Here is a 21,491-nt window from a genome sequence, read left to right as displayed (position 1 = left end):
CCTTCCTTTCCTGCCCGGCCTCGCCCCCCACTCCTGCTCCTACCCCTGCCCCACTTGGTGTCAAAGAATAAATGTTTGTGGATTTCACTGAAGCTGCGGCATCTGTCTTCCTCTGTCCCTGGGCTCTGGGAGTCTCGGCCTCAGGCCCGCGTCTGAACTAGAGTTGATGATAGAGGGAGGCCAGTCGAGCCCAAGAAGCACGATTAAGACTGCTGGGGGTGGCGGGAGTGAGGTGGATTGGGAAGGGAGGGATTTTTTTTTTTTTAACCGTCGGGAACATTCAGCCCTCTGCATCAAACTCCCAACTCCGATCAATGGGACCCAGGAACCCTGATTGGGAACAGCCAGCCAGTCACCCGGGCTGTACCGGATTTGGGGTCCAGAGCTGACTTGTCTTGAGTTGGACTTGGGGAGTAACGAAAGCCATAGACCTTGGCCGTTGGGAGCCAGTTTCCTCATTCGTAAATGACTATTGCCTCGAAGGAGCTTTGCTTTAATTTCTAAATCCTGTGATGCAGTGAGACTGGATTTCAGTCCAATTTCTCCAACTAATTCCTCGTGTGAACTTGGGCAAGTCCTTTCTCTTTTGGGTCTCAGTTTCCTCCTCTGAAAAAAAAGGGGGGGTGTTGGACTCGATGTTGTCTCAGCCCTCCCTTTTCCATCTATTATTCTGGGTCGAATGTTCTAAGATTCTTCCCAGGTCTCACTTTTTAATGTTCTGTATTCTAAAATCTTTCTCAGCTCTGACCGTCTATGAGTCCATGCAACTCTGTGGGCCTCAGTTTCCTTATCTGTAAAACAGAAGTAATGAATTAGTTGACCACTGTGCTCCTTTTCGGCTCTGACAAACGTTCTCTATGCAGTGAGTCGACCCCTTCAGTCTTCTAGCTTTCATTTTCGATTTCACAGACAGACTTTCCATTTGTCCACTTGGGGATCAAGGGTTGACATTGGTCCCCCCCAGGCAGACACCTTTATCAGGGAGGTGGATGGGAAAGCTGTTCATTTCCCTCTAGGCTGGTCAACAGAAAGGCCTCTGGAACCAAGTCATTAGTTTGAAAGGAATCACTTCACATGTGTGTCCATGCAGACCCTGTCTGGGAGATTAGCTCTCTGTGCCAAGCCCAACTCCTGGTGTCTTAGGAGAGACTGGAGTGGGCAGAGAAGAGCTGGTTTGGTTTGGGGTCCAGGGAAGGGTTAGGGTAGCTTCTGATTGCCACCTGCGCTTTCTGGGAGGCCAACGAATGTCTCGAGTGAGGGTCCCTTAATTTGGGAGTGAAAAGGGTCACGGGAAATGGTGTGCAGAGAGCCTCGTGGGTTGTTGTGCCTGGAGTTTGGGCTGGAGTAATTTGGAGATGGCCCTCCCCAGTCCAACTTTGGAGTCCTTGAGGACACTGGGACTTCCTTTAGAAGCGGGATCCTGGCTGTCTGGGTGATGGCTGCAAATGCCTTGACTGGGAAGTGTGGCCAGGTTAGGCCACCTGTTGGGGGCTTGGAGCCCAGACTGAATTCCTGGTCCAGCTAAACCAGGCCCCGCACCTCCACTGCCTGGACAGAGTTAGGTGTGGGCTCTTGAGGCCAAACTGACCAAGAGAAAGAAGTGAGCAGGGCTGATAGACCAGGGCTCCACAGCCCTTTCTGGGGAAGGAGATGCAGGCACGTCAGAGAGCTCAGTGGAATTTCTTGGGAAACAGAGTGAACAGCACTTTTCCCTAAGGGGGGTGGGTGGTCTGTGCTGGCTCTGTGGCTTCCTTCCCTCTATTAAGCTCTCTCGATCTGGCTCTGGCCTTCTTTGTTCCTTAAGGTCCCTTTCTGTGTTTCATTTTCTCTTGTTCCCTACATCTCTCAGTGTTTCAATCTCCCCCATCTGCCTGTTTTTGATTCTGTCTCTGTCTCTGTCTTTCTATATTCTTTCCCTCTGGAATTTGTGGATGGGAGTGGTGGCCCCGGGTCTCCCTGAAGGATAGAAGAGCCTTCCCCATTTCCTCCTCCCCTGTATGGTAGTGGAAGATGGAGAGAGAGAGACAGAGACAGACAGATAGACAGAGAGAAAGAGAGAGACAAAGACAGAGAGACAGACAGATAGTGAGACACAAAAAGACAGAGATACACATAGAATCACTCACATCTTGCCCCTTCATTTTTCTGCCTGAACAGACTGGCTGGTAGGGAGCCAGCCCTAGGTTGGAAGTGATGGTGGGAGGAAGGCTTGAAGCATCAGGGAAAGCTGGGCTGTCACTTCCATCCCAAGTAATTCACTTTCCACTTTTCTGAGCTCAGGAAAGGGGACAGTCATTAAGGAGTGAAGAGAGAACATTTCTCTGGGCCCTCAGGGGACCAAGGGAGAAATTAGGGCTGGTCTGAGCCTCCAGTGAGTTTCAAAAGTTTGTGGGAAGGTGAGATAGAGAAACAATGAAGAAACCTATGGGTTCAGTTAGCATTGCAGAGCTGTATATGTGTGATTATGTGTGTGTTTAAGAATAGGCATATATGTGAGAATGAATGACTATATATATGTATATATATATATATACATACATACATATATATGTATGCCCGTTTGTAACAGGAGGTGTGCATGGAACACTGTATGAATATTTGTGTACAAGATTATAAATATGGGTGACAGTGAATGTGTGTGTACAAATACATCAGTGCAGATGAAAATGCCCTGGTGTGTAAGAGTACACAGGGCTCTGAGGATATGTGTTGAGGGTAGAGAGAGAGGGAGAGCTGCAGGTCCTGGATGGGGCCACTGCCCCAAGTTTAACTGCTGCCACTGAGACAGGAAGGAGAGGCAGTTTCTTATAGAGCCTGGGGTTTGTTTGGACTATGCCCTTTCTGTGCTGAGCAAGGGGAGAGAAAAATCCAGGAAGGATCAGAGACCCTCTAGGGACAAGACGTGGGACCCCGTCTCCAGGCAACTCTAGGCACAGAGGGTTGGAGGGCCCAGAGGATGGAAAAAGTAGACGATCAAACCCTCACCTTAAGGTGAGTAGCCTTTCCATGGGCTAGGAGGCTCTGGAGGAGGCTAGGGCCTAGGCATGCAAATAAGGCTGAGGCTGAATGATTTAATTTCTAATTTACCCTGGTTTCTCTTAAGAGTTCTTCAGGAGAAAATTTGGCTACTCCCCCCCCCCCACTTTCCCAGGCAAGCAGAGTGTGTCCAAAAAAGGAGGAAAAGGGAGCCCCCCTCATCACTGTCCATGACCTTCTAGAAAGAACCCTTTCCTAATTGGGAATAGGTGGAAAAAATATTTTACTTCAAAGTGGGATAATTGGAGGAAATGAGGGGGTGGGTCGGTTGGTATTTTAGAGGTTGCTTCTCCGAACCAGTGCTTTTCACTCCTGGAGAGAGAGAGAGGCAGACAAGAGACAGAGACAGAAACAGAGGAAGAGAATCAGAGTGAGAAAACTGAGAACGGGACAAGCCAGAGGACAAATACGGGCCCTTTCTTGATTTACTCTGGGCTAGTGTGCTAGTGATGGTCTGTGGTTATGCTGGGTTGTACTGGGTGCTGAGTGTGTGTGAAGAATCAGTGGCCTTCACACTCCTTCCTCCTAAGCAAAACCAAATTGAACTCAGTGAAACCTGGGATCAAAAGGCCGGGTGCTGGGGATGGCTGCAGCAGGGCCTTCTTTGTCAGCCTGTGGGAGTTAGACTGGGGAGTGGAGTGAGGGGAACCTGGGTGCTTTCTGGTCCTCTGGGGCGATGGGAATACAGGACTTTCTCCTGGGGCTGGATCTGACTCCCCCTAAGCTGGAGCCACCTGAATATGCTAAAGAGATATGGCCCAACTACCCTGCCCAGAATAACTCAGGCTGTAAATGCCTGGAGGTCATCTCCGGGCCCACAGGCGGCCCAGGCTCGTCACTTAGTTCTCAGGAGTCTGGGTGATAGGAGGGAAATGGAGGGAAGGAGAGGAGCTGATGGTGCTTTGCTTCACCCTGACTTTGAAATGAACTCGAGGGATGGGGCAGGGATGAGTTCAGGAAATCCTTGCCTTCCCCCGCTGCAAATCCAGGGACTTGATCTAGGCACTTCAAATTCCTCCAGAATTCTGGATTCTAAAGCCCTTTCTTCATCCTCTTGGAGTCTAACATTCTATGTTCTAAGGTCCCTTTGCCTAGACTTTCTAAATTTAAACATTATCTGTTCTGTATTCTAACATAGCAACGTTCTAAAATTCCTTCTAGCTCTGACACACTGGATTCTAACGTCCCTCCCGCCTCTAATATTGGATAGTTTTGCATTCTACAGTCTAAGTTGCTTCAGACTCGAATCCAATACGGAACAGTATTTTTCCTATGCTCCCACATCCTCTGTTCCAAGCTGTGCCCCAAGCACCTTCCCAGTCTAGTATTTTCCAGTCTAGCATTCTGTATCCTTTCCAGTGCCCACATTCTGTATTCTAATATTGGTAGTCCCAAGGAAGCTTCCTTTTAATTGGCGTGGTCTATAATGCCACAAACGTGGCCCTCTGCTCCAAAACCCTATGTTCTATAGGTCCTTTCTGTTCTCAGAGTTAGGTCATTGTACAGCTTGTGCTTTTCCGTTTCATTCCAGGTGGAACTTTTGCGTGTCTTAACCAGCTTTGTTTTAAGGTTCTTTGCAACCCCAAGATTAGAGACCATAACCCCAGATGTCCCAAGCTCCCTTCCAGCCTTCACGGCTGGACTATTTTGCATGTACAGATTCTTAAGTTCCAATAGCTTTCCCAGCTCTGATGTGGCCCAAGGCTCCTTCCGACAGTAACATCATGTTTTGTTTAACACAAGGTACTCTATACATTCCACACTCCAAGGTTCCTTCCATTTCTAGCTTATTTCGGAGCACTTTTTTTTTCGTTTATGATTCTATGAAATCCTTCCTCATTTATAGATCAGAAGGGGTGGTAGTGGGGAGAAGAAAGAACATTCGAGGCTCTTTTTGCCTAAGACTTTGAGATCCCCTCGTACTAAATCCAAGGTTGGGGCCCCACAGGGCCGAAGACCAGAGGGGGGAGAGACAGCAAGCCCTCCCTCCCTGTTCTCAGGGGTGTGCGTGTGTTTGTGGGGATATATCGTTGTAGTCCTTCGGCGCCTTCCCCCCCCCCTCCCTTTTACACCTCGGTCCCCAGATCTGGTGCTACCGGGAATGGGAGGGGTCGATGTTAGATGGAACCCTCTCTTCCCTCATTTTTCTCTTTTCATCTCGGTTTCTCTGCAGGAATGAGGGCTATCAAACTGAGAGAACTTGGGAGGTTCAGATGAAATGGACAAAAAGAGGAAGACAGGTGATAGGGTGGAAAAATCCCGCAACGGGAAATCAAGCGACCTTGGTTCTCTCTCTCTATCGTTGTGTGTGTACTAGGCCATTCTTCTATCTGGACTTCAATTTTCTCAGCTGTAAAATTGGGGTGGGGGGGTAGAGCTAGCTAATCTCTAAGAACCCTTCCAACTCTGATATTCTGTGAGACTGAGTCGAAAATTTATAGACGCGGAGCACACGCGCACATGCACACATAAACACACACGAGGGACTTCATTTGGAAAAAGGCTGTCTTTATTAGGTGTTGGGGTCTATCTTCCCTAGGGATCCGGAGGCAGAGTGTAGTGAGGAGGGGGCGCGACTGTCATAGAGACCAGACTGAGAGCTGCAAGGTGGAGGCGCAGAACATCTGAGATAGAATGGAAGCCCTCCCATCCCCGTCCCAGTGGACAGAGATGCGCCCCCACCCGGGAGCCCGGAAGCACCTTGGGGAAAACCAGCAGCTACTCGCAGCCCCCGCTCTCCCGCAGGCTTTGGTATTATTGTTATTATCATCACCATCTCTTCTTATTGTTATTATTAATCACGTCAACAACAATAATAACATCAAAGGCAAACTCTAACCTCTCAAGATTAAAACAACCAAAAACATCCCCAGAAAAACAGGCTTCTGTTTGAGACAGACAAGCAGAGCAGAGACTTTAAATGGGGAGAAAATTGACGAATTTCCGTGGTCAATTTCCCTCCATTTCGGTCAATTTCATCCCTTCCCCTCCGGCTCTGGGAGAAGCAAAAGCAAAGGTGTGGGGGTGTGGGGTGTAGGGAGGAAACGTCTCTGTCTCCGATTTCCGGGAGAATCCTGACTCGGATCCTGGGTATGCGAGGCTGGGGGGTGGGGGGGGGGAGAGTCTGGATTTGTCTTCCCTCCCCTCCCCCCTCGATATTGCTTCCTCCCCCACTCCTAGCGGGTCCCCAGGATAGGTGCCTCGGAGGTGGAAGGGGAGGGAGGAGAAGGTCCGGAGGTCTGCTCAAAGGGGGACGCCCCGATGCTTTTCCACTCCAACCTCCCCCCTCCCTCCAGCTCCCTATCCCCTCAACTCGTTTGTTTAGTGGCGGCTTCTCTCTGTTCTTCCTTCGCTGCCTCCACTCGGACCACCCAGGAGCCGCAAAAGAGAGCTAGGGGAGGAGAGGTCCCTTCGCTACCTCGCTCACTCGCTCTCTCTTGCTCGCAGCCGGGTTTGTCACGGCCAGCGAAGAGAGAGGGTTCCCGCTTCCTAAGCACCCCTTCCTCAATCTCCCGCCCCCGCCCAGCAGCCTCGCCTCCTTTCTTTGTGCCGTCTTTTATCTCTCTTCCCTTCCCCCACCCCTGCTCTCCCAACTTCTCTAGTAGCCCCGGAGTCCGTTTATTTAAACCCCGCCTCGGAAGGAAGGCGGCGGGTTGGGCAGGGCACTAAGGGCAGCGGACTAAAGGAGTCGCGGGCCGGGGCTGTCCGGAAGGAGCGCCCGAATTACGAGGAAAGAGGGAGGAAAAGAGGGGGAGAGAGAGGCCGGGGTGCTCCTGCTCTAGGTGGGCAGGGGCTACGTTCTACGCAGGAAACAAAGGTGCAGATAAATCGGAACCTTCCGATTTGACAGCAAATTGCTTGCCGGGTACAGACAAGGCTCTGGTATGCGGCCCGAGCAGCTCCCAAATATTCCAGGTGTTGCAGGGATTCGGGATTGGAGCGAGATCTAAATTGTGGTAGCAGCACCGTAGCTCTGGGATTAGAGGAAGGGGGAGTCAGGTGGTCGCAGCGCGGCTCAGATACTGCTGCGGCTAAAGGGCGGGCGGTGAGTGGCAACTCTAGTGGGAAGGGCGCGTTTGAACGATGGGCAAAGCTCGGCTTGCGCATCAACGAGGCTCGAGACATCCATCCACCGTAGAATTATTCGCTTTTGAAGAGAGGTGCTTAAGGGGCTTAGCTTTCCGACTCGAGTTATCCGCCTCATTTGCGGCTGCATACTCTTCGATAAGGTCCTTCTCTCCCCTGTTACCGTACGGATTGGGGAAGTAGATTTTTTTTTTAAGTGCATTTGGCGAAGGAGCCGTCTCTCGCGGGCAGTTGAAGGTTCTCTGTCTGTCTCACTCACTACCTCGCGAGCGACCAGTGTCGCCTATTCATCTCTTCTCCTCCTGCCCCAAGCCTCCGAAGGGCTCAGCCATTTAAAGGATTCTCCCTGCCGAGGCAAAGAGAAGGAAGTCAAGGCGAGGGGGAGACGGTGGGCTGACCCCAGGTCTTGATTAGGAGAGAACACGAGGCTCCCCCTTGGCCCAGGGGTGGGCAGCTCTCTATTCTCTCCCTATCCTCCTTAGCCCCCTTCACCGTTGCTCTACCCGTGGGGATCCCTAGCTTTTCGCTCCAAGCGGGCTCAGGTCGGAGCCTGGCTTCCTCCATTCTCCGCCCTTCCTGCAGCTCTGCATCAATCCAGAAGGATTTTGCTGCTGGGTCAGAGGCTCCAGCCGTCTCGTCCGGGAGAACCAAGCCTCCGTCCTTTCCACGAACCCAGTTTGGGTTCAGGCGGCAATCCGGAGGAGCCGCCACCGGGCAGGGCTTTACCGCAGCGGATTAGAGAAGGGATTGATTCTGCGGATGTAGTTGCAGGTGATGGAGAGACCCAGGGTACAGTCCGGACTCTGCTACTATCTCCAGGGGTAACCGCAGCAAGTCCTCCTGTTCGCTCCCTGGGCCCCAGTTTCCTCATCTTAAAACGATTATTTGAACACGACATTTTCTGGAGTCTCTTCCAGCTTCCTATTTGGTGTTCTAAGGTTTCTTCCAATCCAATCCAATTATAAAAGCATCAATTAAGCGTCTAAGTAGCAGACACCGAGCTATATCTCTGGGGATATAGAGACAAAAGGAATTTACCGGTCCATTGGGAGGGGGGCAGTATACAACAGGAAGTACTTTTTGGAGGGACCACTCCCCCAAACCCCCCAAACCCAACGCCCAACCAACTGAGGTAATCAGAACTGGCTTCATATAGGAAGAGGCCACAGAATGAATTCTTGCAGGATCACAGGCTCTCAGGATTCTAGCTGGAAGGGACCTCAGAGGTCATTTTACCCAGCCTCCTCATCTCCCTGGGAAGTAAACTGAGGCTCAGAGAGGTTAGGTGACATCACAATTCATTCATACTGGCAACCGGGATTCGATTCTCTGATTCCCGATCCCAGGTTCTTTTTGAGGACAAAGTGAGGAGTGAGTGAATTCCAGGCATCGGGTTCAATTTGTGCAAAGGAACTGAGGAGGGAGAAGAGAAAGATGACTTTTTAGCACCTTGGAAAAGCTGTGCTAACCTTCCGACACTTAATCTACCTTGGTCTATGCTCTAAACTCCTTCCCAGGACTGTTATTCTCCATTCTTAATCCTAAACTCCCTCGCGGCGGAAATTATTGAGTTCTGTGGCCCTTCCCCCGGTCAGCACCGATGGTGGAAGGGAAAGATGTCTCCATCCCTGGGTATTAGGGTGAAGATGTCCAGGGAAATGGAGCTTTGAAAGCCGCCCAGATGTTTGGGAAGGGACATTTATATGGGATTACTGCCCGACTCCAACGAAACCTCCAGGTTTCTCATTTCCCCGAGGGCTCGGAGGTGTGTCCGGGATCCTTCTTGTCTCCCAAGAGTGGCCTGTTTTCCGGGATTGTCTCCTTCCTTCCTATCCCACCCGGCTATCTGGCATAACCTCTCCTTCAGCACTCACCCTCTGCCATCACAATTTGCCCACCACAACTGGGTGGGTTTGGGGTGTGGGGAGGCACGCAGAACTGTGCCGAATCCCCCTTCTCCCTCTGGGGTTTTCTGGTGACGACTAGAAAGGCCGGCCTTGTCTCTACCTGGGTTTTGATGCAGAGATTCTTGGAAAGCCCAAGGGGGTGCAAGGACTCTTGAGGGTCATGGAGGCTAACCTCTTAATTTTCCAAATAGGGAAACTGAGGCCTTGAGAGAGGACGTCACTGACGTCGACCCATAGTCAGGAGCAAAGACCTGACAACTCTGGGTCTCCTGGGACTCTCTCTACTCACATTTCTCGAAGGATTTAAAAAGTTTTTATTTGGTGCCACTGGGAGGGTGGAGACGGTTGGGGGCAGGAGGTTGGAGCGGGGTCATATAAGGAAGGGGAGGACTTTGGGAGAAGTGTAGAGGAGGTGAAGATGGGAAGCAGGCACTTTGCCCTTCCTAAATCTTGCTGCTGCGCTGAGAATCTGTGAGACCAGCGGCGGAGTGGAGAACAAATGCCGTTTTAAACCTTAGAGAGACCCATCCTCACGAGGTTTTCTCTTCTTCTTCTTCTTCTTCTTCTTCGGCAATTGGGGTTAAGTGACTTGCCCAAGGTCACACAGCTAGTAAGTGTTAAGTGTCTGAGGCCAGATTTGAACTCAGGTACTCCTGACTCCAGGGCTGGTGCTCTATCCACTGCACCACCTAGCCGCCCCGAGGTTTTCACTTCTTAAGGAATCTTCCTCTTTTCTCTATCCACATTTCCTGCTCCCTTAAACTCCCCGGCAGAGCTGCCCTCCCACCTTCCTTGTAGCTGGGTCTGGGCACCTTAGCCTTTGCCCCGGGAGCTCCCCCGCCTCCCTGGCACATGCCAGGCCTCTCCATTGCCCCCTTCTAGGCCTGCCTCTCTATCTTGAAACTGGTGATGGAGTGAAACTTCTCTAGGCAGGGCAGAAGGAAAGCGCAATTGCCGAATCATCCTGGAAATTTCCACTGAGAGAGAGAGAGAGAAAGAAGAAGAAGAAGAAGAAGAAGAAGAAGAAGAAGAAGAAGAAGAAGAAGAAAAAGGAGAAGGAGGAGGAGGAGGAGGAGGAGGAAGAAGAAGAGAAGAGCTAGATAGACACACATACACACAGACAGACATGGAAAGCGACAGACACACACACACACAGAAACAGAAAAACACATAGAGTCAGAGACATAGAAACATCACAAATAGAGAAAGCTGAGATGAGAGGGAAAGAGATTTGCCTAAAGGTACACAGCAGGGCTTCGATTTGAACCTCATTCTCCTGACTTCAAATCTAGGCAGCGCGACCTTGCATGCTGTGCCTGGAGGCCAGCTCTGTCATCTCACAGGTGGGCAAACCTGATCCCAGAGGGGGGACGTGACTCGCCTAGAGTCAGGCAGAGGCAGACGGATGCGCTGCCATCGTGCCCCCCGGTGGTTGACTGGTTGGCACCTTGTCCCACGTCGGGGTGATGGAGGCAGAGTTGACGCCTCTTGGATGCTCTCTGGGTCAGCTCACGAAGCCCTGCGTCCTTCCCTCTGCCCCGTCCTTTCGCAGGTCGGCTGTCGCGTGACAGGACCGCTTCTTTTCTCGACCTTCACGTCACGCCCTCATCTACTCACACATTTTCTCTCTCCTTCTCTCCCTCTCCCGAGGTCCCTTCCTAAAGGCTCTACAATTCCATAACAAGGCCCCGTCTCCACCTTCTCTCCACATGCTACACCACCCATGCGAGCCATGTGCTTCCTTCTATGACCACCCCTTCCTCGAGTGGCAGGATCTGAGGCGAAGAGAACCTCAGCATTTGCAGGGCAGGAGATGGGCAGGGGGTGACGTGGATAGTGTTTATTCTGTGCGCGTAAACAACTCCTGGATTAAGAGAAGCCGCAACTTCTGAGTCTCGGACCCTCTCCTGCCCCGAACCAGTAGCCCAGAGAACGCCGGACAAAGCTAGTCCAGTCCGGATAGGAGCCCCTGTGATCCGTCTCCACTCTTGACAGTACGTTAGGCCTCTGGCTAACAGGAGCCTGGGGCAGGGAGATGGCTACCAGACCGGCGCGGGGCTCCAGGACGCTGCTTCCGGAAGAGTCTTTCTTTCCGCGAAGTTACCTGGCTACTTGGAAGCCCACAGCCTGCGCCCTTGGCTCCGCTCCGCTCCCCTCCTCACCTCACCCCCCGCCCCCCCCCCTCCCCCGCTCCCATTCCACCTTGCCATCTTATTCAGAGCCCTGGGCTTTCTCTGTTTCTCTTCTCCGTATGTAGGTTCTCGAGTCTGTCTGTCTCCCTCCTTCCCTCCTTTCCCTTTCTCATCTCCACTGCGAGTCTCTGAGTGTGTGTGAGTGTGTATGTATCTACTAGTAGGTGTGTAAATGTGATTCTGGAAATCTAAGGTCCGGGGAAGGGAGTCGGAGTATGCGGGTCTTGCGTGTGTCAAAGTGTCGCGTGGCAGGCCAGCCAAGGGGCCAGGTCCGGTCGAGGCTGGGCCAAACAGCAAAGGCGTGTCGGTGGGCAACATTGGAGCTGGAACGGCCCAGAGGAGCAGCGGCTAGGCCTGCCCCAAGAAAGCTCAGGGGGTGGAGGAATGGGGAGGCCGAAAATTCTCCTTTGGACCTGGTCTTGGGAGGCCTGAGGGATCTGATTCCCTCCCAGAACACAGGGCGATTTCGGCTTCTTAAGGTTGGGTGCGCTGGGCACAGAAAAGGGATCCCTAAAAAGGCTCTGCCTTCCCTCCACGCCCAGGGAGAGAAAGGGGGCCCCCGGAGAGCGCAGAGAGGCGATGGGGTCCAAGCAGGGGCCGGCTTCCCAAGCAGTCCCCCACCCCTTTACCCGGTTGAGCGGGCGGGTGCTAACTCCGTACTCCCCTGGGAGGGGCCGGCAGACTCGGCTGCGGGAGAGGAGGAGAGGCGCCCGCACCGTCTTTAGACATTCTGGCCCTGGGCTGGAACTGAGGTCGACTGGAGCGGAAAATCCGGAATACACCATCAGAGCCGTCAGCGTGAATACGGACTCTGAGGCTTCCAATCTGTGAGTGATCTTGGGCAGGTTTACTTTCCCGGGCCTCAGAATCCTCCTCAATAAAGTGAAAGGGTTAGGCTCAATGCTCTTTCATGTCCCCTGGAACCCCGACCTTAGAAGCCTGAAGAGATCGTGTGAGTCGGGCAGGAGAACAGGCTGGATGCGCTGCGTAGCGACCGAGGGAACCCGAGCAGCCCAGAGCCTGAGGGATCGGAGGACCCATCTATTTCCTTCTCAGTCTCTGTCCTCTCTGCTGTCTCTCTGGCATCGCTGTCGTCTCTGTCTCTGTCTTTCAGTCTTTAGCAGAGAACACTGGAGTATTTTACAGCTAGGATGTCGGAAGCAGCTGTGACCTTGCCTCAAACGCTCAGGTCTTTCGGGAAGCGCTGGTCCGGGTGTTAACGCCCTGAGCTAAGCCTGACCCGACCCTAGACATCTGGGCTGTCTTGAGGCTGGCTAGGGCCGGGCCCCGCTAGGGCGGGCAGACGGCATTCGGCTCCGGACTCAGGCTCTCCTCCTGCTCCCCAGCCACCTTTTCTCATCCCCTCCCCTCCTGCCCCTCCTCCTCTCCACTCCTTTTCTTCTTTCTTCTCTCCTATTCTGTTTGGGCTCCCTTCCTTCTCTCTCCTCTTCTCTTCCTCTCTTCTATGATTTTCTTTCTTTTCTCTTCTCTTATTCCCTTTCTCTTCTTCGTCTGGTTATCTGCCTACCCACCCAATGGATCTGTCTCACCTCTTAGCGCTCAGGCTCCCTCCCTAGAGCCCTCAGATGATCTTAGGGGTGGCACATGCCCCCACCGTTCAAAAGGGTCCTGGGGCAACCCTGGGACACAGGAGACTGCGCAGGAATCAGGCTTGGGGCACAGGAGGCTCCGGATGTTCGATCTTGTAGCCTGCAGGACTTCGGATAGGATGGAAGGAGAGGGCACTGGGGAAATCTTACGGCTTCAACCGTGGGAAGGACAGAGGAGGGGTCTTTTGAATCCCTCCTCCCCGCCCCAGTTTGCCTATCGGTCTTGGGTAAAAAAACCCAACAAACCCCAAACCTTTCTATACAAGACAGAGCTGAGCCGCTTGAGTTGTTTCTGTCCCTACTCTGTCCTTCTGTCGCCGTCAGCTCCACGCGTCCGTGTACTCAGGGCCCTCCCTGCCCGCCTTCGCAAGGGACCTTGCGGGTCTAGGAGGTGATTTTTTTGGTGGGGGAGGGGAGAAAGGGAAAGCCTGCTGGGGAATCTTTTCAATTTCATTCTCTAGACTTCTAAGCTACCGCTTAATGAGCCGAAGGTCAGAGAGGTTCTCATCCACCCCCACCCCCCAGCCATGCCCAACGGGCAGCCCTTGCTGGGCTGGGGCAATGGGCAGGGCGTACCGGGATTCGAAGAAGTGGGGGCGGCCTGGGACATTCTGGGGGCTGCGGGAAGGGAGGACACGGCGCAGCTCCCAGGGAAGCCTGGGCACACTCTCCCAGATGTGAACGCGCCAACCCCTTCCCCCGTCTCTCCCCTTCCAGCCACTCAGCGAGTTCCAATTTTCTTAAAGTCGTTCAGGTAAGCCAAAACCTGACAGGGAAGTAGGCACTTCTAATTGTTAGAATTTGACAGTCGAGGAAACTGAGCGGACCGGAAGAGAAGGCACCTAACAGGCTTTGGTGCGGCACAAAGCCCCTAGGAGCTTGTCCAGCATCTTCTTAGGCCTCAGAAGACCCGGCTCTCAAGGGAGTGTCAAAAGATAAATGTGGTCGAGGTGGGAGTCGGGTTCAGGTTTCCAGGGCTGTTCGGGGCTTTTCCACTCCGACCCCCTGGGTTCCCATTCCGAGACTGAGGAGGTGACGGGGCTATAGGAGAGCTCTGAGAATTACCCAAGTCCGCCCTCTTTTCAAGAAGGAGGCTGCTGAGAGTCGGAATCGGAGTGAGCAGCCTACGAAGTTGCAGGCCCTGGAGTCAGGGCACTTGGGTTCGAGACTCAGGGTTGCTGTCTCCTGGCTAGGGATCCTGAGTGAGTCCCTTCTTTCTAGTCATCATGGGAATGCCCATCTCCTCCCCTCAAACCCCTGGCGGTTGTGACTGATCCATTGAGAGTCTCTGCCCCAAGTCATCCAGGTAGTTAGCAGTAGGAAGGTAGGTTTCCCGTTTAGCTTCTGTCCCTGTCAGACTGTCCGACACAGACTTGCCCTCAGGGGAGGATCCGAACCTTGAGGGGAGAGTCGGTTCTGGGCTCTGTTCCCCTTTTCATCTTCATCCCAAGGCCGATTATTCCTTGGGAAAGGATTCTGGTGGGGGCGGGCTTGAGTCCCAGAGAACCCAACTCAGAAGCAGAGGCCAGTTGAACCTAGGCGTGAGGGTGATAGGGGAAGGGAGGCAACAGAGGTGAAGGCACCCTATTCCCTCAAACCCCAGGGACACTCTCGTGAGCTTTCTTTGTTTCTCACCCCCCCCCCCGCCCCTTCCCTTCCAACTTGGAGAAACTGGAGTCCTGTGATGGGATGGGGTCTCAAGAAGAACCCACAGCTTGGGAATCGGGGAAAAGTGACTTCGAGTCCTGAGTCGGAAAATAGACAAGTGGACGCCCAGGGGCAGATGCTCCCAGCTACTCCCCAACCCCAGCCCAACACCTGGGGTTCCGATCCAAGCCAAGTCTGGGGACACAAGCGCAGACTGTGAAACTGACTTTCTGACGCAGACCCGGGTCTCCCGTGACTCATCTCGGAAAAAGGCGTTAGGTGTGTGTGTGTGTGTGTGTGTGTGTGTGTGTGTGTGTGTGTAGGGGTTGGGGGTGGTGTAGGGAGGGGGGAGGAGGAGGTGGAGAAGTTTGGCTCCTTCCAGAGGGTCTCAACAGCCGCCAGTTTCCGCCCGCTTCTTCTCAGAATGCCTTTTTCCCTTCCCCTCTTCCCTCCTCCTCCCTACTTTCTTTCTCTTCATTCTTTGCTCTCCTCTGTCTCCCTCTCTCCCTCCCTCCTCCCCCCCCTCCTGTCTCCCCTCGCCGCGGTTTCCTCTCGCTCTTTCCTCACTTTCCCTCTCCTTGGATCTGTTTCTGCCTCTCTTCACTCTCACCTGCTCCTCCTCCTCTACCTCCGCCCTTCCCCCGCCCCATTCAGGTGAATTGGTAAGAGATCCCAGTTCCACTTGTTCATTCATAGGTCAAGCCAGGAGTTTGGGAGGGGGAAAAGAGCAACAAATGTATATGTCTTTTGGCTTAAAGTTGGACAGAGTTGGGACCATAAGATTTTGAGGTGCAAGGGACCCTACCTCCTCGCTTCACACCATGGAACTAAGACCCAACTATGAGAAACGACTCCCCCAAAGTCATGTGGATAGTAATAGAAGGGCCGGGATTGAATCTTCTCACTATCCAGATTCTTTTCACTGCCCCAGTTGATTGCTAAACCCCTTTCCGATGATGATAGTGGAAAGTGAAGTTGGAGAGGTTGGGAGTTGGGGCTCAGAACTTCCCCAGTTTAGGATCCTTACCTCAATTTCTCCAGCCTCAGAAAGTCCTATAGTCCCTTCTGGAGGAAGACAGAGGTAAGACCTTACTTGATCCCATTTCCCAACAACCTCCTTTCCTTTCTGAAGTTCTGTGGGCTGCCATTGGTGCCAGCCCACCCATATACCTTCCCTTAGAACCTTTGGCACCTCTCCTCTTCCTGGCCACTGGAATATGAAGCTGATACTGACTTTGAAGGTGATCCAGAATGACTAACCCAGAGATGGAAGGGGTCTTAGAGGATCCCTCATCCAACTTCCGACTAGGTGCTCCACCCTCCACTTATGCAACTTTCCATGATGGGGAACTCACTACTTTAAGAGACAGTTCGTTCCACTTTAAGTAACTTTTATTGTTGGATTTCTTTTCTTTTCTTTTTTTAAGCCAATTCAATTCAATTCAATTCAATTCAATTCAAGAACCACTGTCTGTACTATGCACAAAGCCCCTGTGCCAGACCCTGGATATAGAAAGCAGCTTAAACCCTATATCTCCGTAATTCCTCATAACCACCCCCCTTCTCTATTCCTCTGCACCCCCCCCCCAATTCTGACCTCTGTGATTAAGCAGAACTCATGCGGTTTTTTTCCTGACAGACCCTTCAAGACAGCAATTGAATGTTAGGATTGTAAATTGAGAAGGGGCTTTCAAGGTCACAGAGACTAACCTCCTTGTTTTACAGAAGAGGAAACTGAGGCCCCAAGGGGTTAGGTGCCCAGCTAGGTCCTTAGTCTCCCAGTCTTCTTCTTTTTTTAAAAAAAATTATTTATTTTTTTGCAGGGCAATGAGGGTTAAGCAACTTGTCCAGGGTCATACAGCTAGTAAGTGTCAAGTTTCTGAAGCTGGATTTGAACTCAGGTCCTTCTGAATCCACTGTGCCACCTAGCTGCCCCTCTCCCAGTCTTCTTATGTTCAGGTCAAATGTCCCTAGTTCCACCAACTCAGGCTCACATGGTATAAACTAAAGAACTTTCACCATCCTGGTGGCCCTCCTCTGCATCTTCTCCAGCTCATCCACCACTGGTGCCCAGAATTCAATAGCATCTTTCAAGCTAAGGTCTGAGACAGGCAGAAGACCATGGGCTCATCACCTCTCTATGCTGGGAAGCTCTTACTCTCTCAACGAAACACCAAGTCATGGCACTGCCAAGTCTCTTCGAATTTCCTGGCCATTAAAATCTTTTAGACCTGGCTATGCCTCTTCTATCTCCTTGGGTTGTTGTTTTTTTATCATAAAGGTATTTTATTATTTTCCAGTTACATGTAAAGATAGTTTTCAGCATTTCTTTTCTTTTCATTCATTCATTTGTTCATTCATTCATTCCTTCAGTCATTTATTTATTCATTCATTCATCTATCCATTAATTTATATATTTATTTATCTATTTATCTATCTATTTATTTAAGGTTTTGAGTTCTAAATTCTACCTTTCTCTCATTTCCTCCCTCCCTACACTCCCCACTCCCTAAGGTTGCAAGCAATCAGTATAGGTTATACATAATGTACAATTATCAACATTTATTTTCATAAGATTTTTAGTTCCAAAATTTTCTCCCTCTCTTCCCTCTCCTCTCCCCAAGACAGAAAGCAATCTGTATATATATAATATATATATATATCAATATATATCACATTAAACACATTTCTGTGTTAGTCATGTTGTGAAAGAAGAATCAGAACAAAAGAGAAAAACTTCAAAAAAACCCCCCAAAAGTCTCTATTTAACCTTTTGGGAGCCTTGTGGATATTGATGATGCATTTTAGCCTTGTGTCAGCTGTAAATGATGAGCAAGTCAACCATGAAAATGCTTGAGGGTGTTCCAATGCATGTCTAACCTTTGGCTTTTTAGCTGGAGGAGCCAAACTCAGGGCACCAATGGGTAGCGGTTATCAGTTACCAGGTTGAGTGGAGTAAGTACCTTACCCCAACCTGAGCTGATCACTCTGCCCTCTTCAGCTCAATGATATACTTCCCTTTTTCTAACTTTCTTTGAAGCTAACTTTCTGTTGAAGCCAACAGAGCTGTAAGGACCCTTGGTTCAACCCCCTCATTTTACAAATGAGGGTAACACTGAGGCTCAGAAAAAAGAATTTATTTGCCCCACACAATGAAAGACCCAGAACTATAAGTCAGTTCATCTACTTCTAAGTCTAGGATTCTTTCCACTGCTGTAGTCCATCCTTCATAGGAACTGGGAGCACTGGAAGTGGGAAACTTCCAGGTCAGAAGGAGGCTCTCTTTATGAGGATGAAGTGAAGGAGTGGGCTGAAGAATGAGAGCAAAGGCTTCTACTAGGGTGGGGGGAAGACATAAAGGGAATGGGACTGAAGGTGGTCATTGGGAGCAGGAGACTGGAGGGAGACATTGGAAAGCAGGGCATAAGGGAAGTGGATAGAGGGGTTCATAATAAATTACTTTTGTTATTTTCCAGTGTGGGTTATTGAATAAGTCCACACATGCAAGCACCCACATCCACACCCATACAACTTAACAGCACTCAGCATGCATATGCACTCACCTTACTCATGAATCCAGCTCACTCCCAACCTAGCTCCTGCTGTGGGCTTGTTGCTGAAGAACAACAGTAAGAGGGGGGTGGATGGGATTCTTGCAAACTTGGTTTCTGTCTGTCTGTCTGAATCTATGTTACTATAATGCCTTATATATTTATCCTCATATATCTATTTATCCATCTGTCCATCCATCCATCCATGCATCCATCCATCCATGTGTCTGTTGGTCTATCCCTAGTTCCCCATCTCCATCTATCTCTCAAAGCTTTTTTTTTTCATTTTATTTTTCATTATCCTTTATGCCTCTAGGTAATAAAACAATTTTCTTCAGGAAAAACTCTCCTATTTCTCTTCATCTTTCTGTTCATCTTTCTCTCTCTCTCTCTTCCCATAATCTCCCCTCTCCCAAATCAAGGATGATGCCTGACATATTGGAAGATCATAGGATCATACATGTGGAGTCAGAAAGGACTTCACTGACCATCAAGTGCAAGTCAAATCAGCACTGGGTGTTTAATCTGTATCAGGCAGTATGCCAAGCATGGGGGTTACAAAGGTTGGACAAAAATAGACCCTGCCTCAAGGAGCTCACCTTCTAATGGGTAGGTGGGGGAAGCAGCAACATGTAAATAGGTACAGACAAAACATACAGAATAAATGGAAGGCAGTCTTAGTGGGGAAAACTGGACAAGTGGGAGAAGGTGGGGGAAGGGAGATGGGAAAGACCTCTGGCAGAAAAGTTACCTAAGTAAAGTAAATCTTGAAGAAAGCTGGCAGGAAGAGTGGAGGAGAGAGAACATTCTAGTCATGAGGCATACCAGCACAAAAGCACAAAGACTGGAGAAAAGTGTCATTCTGGGGGATGAATGAATAGGCTAGTGTTACAGGATTGTATGGTACATGGAGGACAGAAAAGACTAGAAATGGTCAAAGGGGCCAGGTTGTGAAGGATCACCAATGGTAAACAGAGGATTACATATATGTTCATTGAGATAATAGGGCCACTGGAGTTTATTGAGGATGAGATGACATGGGCAGGCCTTTGGTTTAGAAAAACCACTTTGGCAGCTGAGTGGAGGATGAATTGGAGAGAAATGAAATGATTTGTCCAAGATCACATAGGTAACAAAAGGCAAATCCAGGAATCAAAGCCAGATAAGCTGACTCTAAATCTAGCACTCTTTCCACCATATCACCCTGTCCCCTGCTGGTTGAATTAAACCAAATTGGATTCTTGGGGGTCTTATGGCATCCCTCATCTCTTTGCCCATGGAATCACAGGGTTGATTTAAAACAGAAAGGGACCATAGAGACCTACTCTAACTCCCCTCATTTGACAGATTGGAAATATGTCCAGAGAAGTGAAAAGATTTGGCCAAAGTCACAGAGTAATTTAGGAGTCAGGATTCAGACTCAGGCTTCTTTGTAATCCAAGATAGGAAGAATGGATGAACTGATGACCAGAAATTCATAGGAGACTAATTTGAAGAAATGACCTCAAATATCCCTATATAGAATTTGTTAAGTATAGACAGCAAGTGAGAAGACCTAGAATTCCTCCCTGGCACAAGAAGGCAAATCTGACCTCATAGTTATTATTATTTGTTTATTTTCTTTTTGCAGGGCAATGAGGGTTAATTGACTTGCCCAGGGTCACACAGCTAGTAAGTGTCAAGTGTCTGAGGCTGGACTTGAATTCAGGTCCTTCTGAATCCAGGGCTGGTGCTTTATTCACTGTACCACCTAGCTGCTCCTGACCTCATAGTTGTTACTGAGAATTGTTCAATAAGTTCAATGTTAGGACCATGGATCTAGAAAGGTATATCTTATTTAGAAGAAACAGGATAGGTAAAATGGATGCTGGGTGGTGAGGGGGGAGTATTGCATATTAAGAATATATACTTGGGGGACAGCTAGGTGGCACAGTGGATAGAGCACTGGCCCTGGATTCAGGAGGACCCGAGTTCAAATCCAGCCTCAGACACTTGACACTTACTAGCTGTGTGACCCTGGGCTAGCTAGTCACTTAACCCTCATTACCTTGCAAAAAAAAAAAAAGAACATATACCTGGGGCAGATAGGTGGTGCAGTGGATAGAGCACCAGCCCTGGAGTCAGGAGGACCTGAGTTCAAATGCACCTTTAGACACTTGACACTTACTAGCTGTGTGACCCTGGGCAAGTCACTTAACCCCCATTGCCCCACCAAAAAAAAAAAAGAATATATACTCATGGGATGAAACTCCATACTCACATAAGGGAGGAAGCATGGTGGAGAATATTTGTATGAAAATCAACAGTGATTGAAATGGAAGTGATTTTTGTCATCAGAGTATCCTACAGACAACCTTGACAGGAAGTGGAATGAGGAAAGAGTTTTAGGAAACATCACAAGTACAAGGATGTGGGCACAGGGGCACGGTGTAAAATTACTACATGCCTTTAGTTACCCAGATATCTACTAGAACACTCTGTGTCCATTGGTCTATCTCTTTGTCTTTGTCTCTCTTCATGTGTCTGAGTCTGTGTCTTATGTGTCTGTGTATGTCTTTCTGTCTGTCTCTGTCTCTCTCCCCTGTCTTTCTCTCTCTTCCAAAAGCAGAGCATCTAATAATGTTTTTTGACAGCCTTAGTGTCACACTTCAAATGTTGGAAGAACCATTGAGGAAAATTATACATCTCTACCTGATCCTTACCATATAGGAGGATCTGGTTACTAAAGTAGAAATGATGGGAATATGGACATGGGATGAAGATGTAAACAATTCTTCTTAGAATTTTTGATAGAGGAAAGAAGCCAGGCAGGGCCTGCCCTAGTCCTTAGTTATAGGAAGACCACACTTCAAAAGACTCAAAGTGGCATCCTATGGACTAAAACTGTAAAGTGGGAAATCAGCTCAGGAATGATAAGAAGATCTTGATAATAAAATTCTGTATATCACACTGACATCTTTTCTCTGTCCTTCTTTACTTTCCTCTTCCTTATCCTTATCCTGTTCTTTTCTCCTTTTCTTCTTTCTCTACCACATTCTTCAGTTCTGGGTTACAGGAGAAAGGACACTGGCTCTGGAAGTCAGGAAATGTGGGTTCTAGTTCCAACACTGTTGGAATTCTGTGGGAATATGGGGAAGATTCTTCTTCATTTGGATCTTTAGTTTCACCACGGGCAAAATGAAGTTATTGGAATAGCTGGTTCTAAGGGTCTTGCTACCCCTCGCATTCTATGACCAGGTAAAGGGAATAATTTTGGAGTTTCATTTTGCCAACACAGGTAAGTAAGGGTTGCTTTGGTGAAATTACTCAAGTCCTTTGATAGAGCACTCTCTCTATCAATCGATCAATCAAAAAGCATTTCTTAGGCCCTTACTATGTGCCATGAACTGTGTTTGACACCAAGGATGCCCAAAAAACTGTTCCTGCCCTCAGGGAGCTTACATCTTTGGGGAAAGAAAACAT

Source organism: Dromiciops gliroides, chromosome 4 (genome assembly GCF_019393635.1).
Source record: "Dromiciops gliroides isolate mDroGli1 chromosome 4, mDroGli1.pri, whole genome shotgun sequence".
NCBI classification, from domain to species: domain Eukaryota; kingdom Metazoa; phylum Chordata; class Mammalia; order Microbiotheria; family Microbiotheriidae; genus Dromiciops; species Dromiciops gliroides.
Note: the sequence above shows the minus strand (reverse complement) of the source record.